Here is a 5,262-nt window from a genome sequence, read left to right as displayed (position 1 = left end):
TGCTGCTGCTGCTAAGTCGCTTCAGTCATGTCCGACTCTGTGTGACCCCATAGATGGCAGCCCACCAGGCTCCTCAGTCCCTGGGATTCTCCAGGCTAGAATGCTGGAGTGGGTTGCCATTTCCTTCTCCAATGCATGAAAGTGAAACGTGAAAGTGAAGTCGCTCAGTCGTGTCCGACTCCTTGCAACCCCATGGACTGCAGCCTACCAGGCTCCTCCATCCATGGGATTTTCCAGGCAAGAGTGCTGGAGTGGGTTGCCATTTCCTGCTCCAGCAATTTGATGTTATAAACCTTTAATATTTCTAGTGTTCAAACGTAGAACTCCAGATCCCCATATTTGCCTGTCCTCTTGTATATCTTAAAGTCTAGTTCTAAATAATGACTCATAGAATTATGAGCAAATCAAATGGTTGTTGAGTTCCTCATTTGGTGCCATTTTATGCAGTAATAGATAGCTGAAATGATTATATATGGAGGCAAGAGAACTGGACCTCATGGTTCTAGAAGAGATGTTTTTAATAGTTCTGCCGAGGTTTCACTATCAATGCCATGCCTACCCAAAGATATGTGTGTGTGCATGCTAAGTCACTTCAGTCGTGTCTGACTCTGTGCGACCTTATGGACTGCAGCACACCAGGTTCCTCTGTCCATGGAATTCTCCAGGCAAGAATCCTGGAGTGGGTTTTCCTGCCCTCCTCCAGGGGATCTTCCAGAACCAGGGATTGAACCCATGTCTCTTATGTCTAACCTGCATTGGCAGACAGGTTCTTTACCACTGCTGCCACCTGGGAAGCCCAAGATACATGACAAAGTGGAAATAATAATGAATACTAATGTAGTCGTTATGATGTATTCAGCACATCCTCACTTAATCCTTATGACTCCTTATGTCATTGTCAGATGGGAAGACTGAGTCTCAAGGGCCACAGAAAAGTAAGTTGTATTCAAATCTGGTATACTGTTTCCATATTGTTCTTTCCCAAAGAAGTCTAGAACCAGTCAAAGTGAAGTGAAGTCACTCAGTCGTGTCCGACTCTTTGCGACTCCCCTACCAGCCCTCTCCATCCGTGGGATTTTCCAGGCAAGAGTACTGGAGTGGGTTGCCATTTCCTCTCCAGGGGACCTAACTGACCCAGGGATAGAACCCTGGTCAAGGCAAGACTTAAAATAGCTTCCTGTTAGAAATCTAACAGTTGTTGAACTTGGAGTGACAGAGGAACTAGGTGAGTCTCTTTCAATACTTCACTAAAGTATGTCACCTAGTCTGTGCTACGGCTGTAATCACATCAGTTGCTTGAATGAGAAGAAGTGGCAAAAGCAAAATGGAATCCTTGAACTGAAGTAAGTAAACAGAACTACCTTCAGAGTCTAGATTGTCTGGAAATTTGTGTTCCAAATAATTGACTCAAAAATTTGCATCAGAAGTTTATAATGGAATTATTTCTTTAAGAAGAAGCCAGTCAAAATCAACATGCTCATCCTCTGACCTTACGAAGTATTAAATTTTAAGTCAGGCTTCTTAGTTACTTATACTTTCCATGACAGAGAAAATTATCTCTTTTGGATCATGATCAATAATGTGGCATGTGCAATGCTGCTTTACATTTTTTAGACTTATGATCAATTTCAGGTTAAAATATCTTATTTATCCAAAACTTAGGAGTGAACAATTTTTAAGTACATTGCTTGTAGTGTGACCTAGATAATGTGATGACAGCCTTTGGAACAATGTCAAGACCACTCCATATACATGCCCTTTATAAGCAGGCATCACAGTATGACAGCTTGAATCACACACAGTTTTTTTTATTTGTATTAACATGTACCTAAACATCCCCCAATGGAGAAGGCACCCCACTCCAGTACTCTTGCCTGGAAAATCCCATGGACAGAGGAGCCTGGTAGGCTGCAGTCCATGGGGTCGCGAAGAGTCGGACATGTCTGCGCGACTTCACTTTCACTTTTTACTTTCACGCATTGGAGAAGGAAATGGCAACCCACTCCAGTGTTCTTGCCTGGAGAATCCCAGGGATGGGGGAGCCTGGTGGGCTGCCGTCTATGGGGTCACACAGAGTTGAACATGACTGAAGCAACTTAGCAGTAGCAGCAGCAAACATTCCCCAAACTCACTTTAAAACATGGACCAATCTGAGATCTTTTATGATTGGTTATACAGTGTGACCAACTAGGAAAGATGGGCCAGGAAGGTATTCTTAGATCAAAACCCTAAATGAAGGAGGCACAAAACAATCAGAGTAACATGGTAAAGATCACTCATGCCATCCTGTGTAGCAGATCTGAGGGAGTTCAGTCATAGTCATAAATACCAGCCACACTAGTCATCGCTCTCCATGTGGAACATAGAACGGATGTCAGCTTGTGATTATCAGATATTTCAAAGGCATAGCCATACAGGGAGCTACGGAACTGCTTTATCCTAGTGATACACAAGTTGTTTCTGAAATTCAAAATTTTAAAGAAGAATAACTTCATTGGAGTTTAATGATGACAAAGAATGTTTGAATCCAAATTTCTTTATCTGGACTGTTCTTGTTCGGGCATTTAATATGCTTTCATATCTTATTTTCTCCCTGTCAAAAGCAATCTTGTACTGGAATTTGTAAATAAGTCTTTATGCGCCTACATCATAAGAATTAGAGTGGCTGGGTCAAAGTATTAAGTGTTTTAAATGACTGGTCATATAGAATGTCTACTTTTTGAAGTGTCTGATGTTTGGAAGAATCATTATCTGCCATACTGGTTAAATTTACCTCAATGTAAAAATAATCCAAATTCACCTAAATATTTAAAGAGTATGATATTGCCAGACACTAACACAAAAGACAGCCAGCCTCTGAGACTTGACACTAGACAACAAGATCTCTATAATGACATTTCTTGTATTTTAGGGAGATCGGGATTTAGCATCATACAGCACTTAGATAGAAACTAACCTGGGTCATAATTGGAATAAGACTCTGATAATATTAAGGCACCAATAAATATTTAATTTTAATTTTCATCTCAGTGCCAAATATTGCACCTGGAGATAATATCTGGTTGGATCTGGACCAAAGGATGAATGAATGAATACTGGCTGTAAATCCTGATTTATAAATGTTTTACTTTATTTAAACTATTCTTTCAGACTACTCCTCCAAATCCATCCTGTACTATAGTTCGTGACTTTGGTTTTTTCAACTGTTTTCTGATTTTATCTCTGCTTTAGAATCTCTCATGGTTTTCCAATCCACCTACTCAGGATAAATGTTTATCATCTTGCTTTCCTATACCTCTTTCCTTTCCTTTGCGTGCCATGACAAATGCTTTGTTTTGCTTGGACACTAATGATACGAGAAACATGTTGATGAGCTATTAAAGTTTCCTTCTATTTTGTCTCTTCTTAAATATCAAAAGGAGTATTGACCCAAAATGCAATTCAGTTACTAAAACCACTAAAAAAAATATGAAATATTCTTTCATATTTGGAATATTATCAAATGCTTCTTGTTTCTCCTCTGTCTTTTCTGAAGAGGGAGAGGATTGAATAAAATGAACTTAATAGAAGAATTGTTCAGAGAATACATGTTTTTAGGTAATTTTATATATGTGATAAATTGAATTAATTGCTACATTATTCTTAAACATTTCCTCCCATCTTATTGGATGAGTTAAATCTAAAAAATAGTTTTATTTACATCTGAAACACACTGGTTATTTAAAAAACTCAGTTTTTAAAGTAAAGCTGAAAAGTAACTAAAGTAAACAAAACAGTTAGAAAAGTATAAAGATTAATATGAAAATAACCATGTGGAATTACTTCACCAAGGGATAAGCACTGTTAATCTATTGATGAAAACAGTTCGTTATCTCTTATGAATGCCTACACACACACATATGTTCCTACACGTTGTTTTATGAAATTGGGATTGTGCTAATATACTGTACATTAATATATATAATATATTTATACTGATTTTGAGCATTTTTTCATGACAAGAAAGATTCTATATTACTTTTAATGCTTGCAGGATATTGCCTTATTTATCCTATATAACCGGAGAAGGCAATGGCACCCCACTCCAGTACTCTTGCCTGGAAAATCCCATGGATGGAGGAGCCTGGAAGCCTGCAACATTTAAGAGAGAACACATTTTCTTTCCTTTCTCTCTTTTTTCCCTCCCTTCTTCCTTGCCTTCCTGCTTGGGTACCAGTCAAAATGGTTTCCAGGAAGAGCACATTAATCAAAATTTTCATCAGCAGATCGTAAGTGCCTGATTTTCTCTTCCCTTTTCAATCCAGATCTTTGATATTTCCCACCTTTGCCAGTCTACTAGTATGGTGTATAGCTGCTTTAATTTTCATCTCTTTTGATTATAAGAAAGAACATCTTTTCATGATTGCTGACCATTTTTTAGTTTCTCCTTTGAGTAATTGCCTATTCTTGTCATATTTTTTTAAATTTAAAGAATTTCTTTGAGCTCTTTGCAAATTAAAAATTATTTTTTTTGTCATATGCTTTATGAATGTTACTTCCCAGTTTGTATTTTTATTTAAAAAATTTGTTCAACGTGCTTTATTACCCCCTTATAATGAAGTTCTTAGTTTTATGTGATAAATTTGTCAGTGTATTTTGTCTTATGCTTCTGAGTTTTTATGGTACGCTAAAAGATTTTCCCCACTATGTGATTATTTAAAACAAGCAAACAAACAAAACCTTCTAAATTTCAGTTTGCAATTTTATGGCTTAATTTCACTCTTTAAATAAATGAGATACTGACTTTATTGAATAATAATTACAACTATTTTGAACTCTGTTTTCCCCATTTTTCAAGGTATTTAATTGGAATTTTGAATGGTCATTTGAATAGATTTTTGTAATGTTTTGAGTTCAATATGTGACAATTTGGAGAAATTTATGTTTTTATAATGCAACTCTATATAGGAGAACATTTATTCATTTATTTATTTACATCTTTCTTCTATTATGTCCTTTAATAGGGTGTTGTAGGCTTGGTAATTAGTTTGCCAGCTTGCTGCCGCTGCTGCTGCTAAGTCGCTTCAGTCGTGTTGGACTCTGTGGGACCCCATAGACGGCAGCCCACCATGCTCCCCCGTCCCTGGGATTCTCCAGGCAAGAACACTGGAGTGGGTTGCTATTTCCTTCTCCAATGCATGAAAGTGAAAAGTGAAAGTGAAGTCGCTCAGCTGTGTCCAACTCTTAATGACCCCATGGACTGCAGCCTACCAGGCTCCTCTG

The sequence above is a fragment of the Bos indicus genome, chromosome 23 (genome assembly GCF_029378745.1).
Source record: "Bos indicus isolate NIAB-ARS_2022 breed Sahiwal x Tharparkar chromosome 23, NIAB-ARS_B.indTharparkar_mat_pri_1.0, whole genome shotgun sequence".
NCBI classification, from domain to species: Eukaryota; Metazoa; Chordata; class Mammalia; order Artiodactyla; family Bovidae; genus Bos; species Bos indicus.
This window is presented reverse-complemented; position numbering follows the sequence as displayed.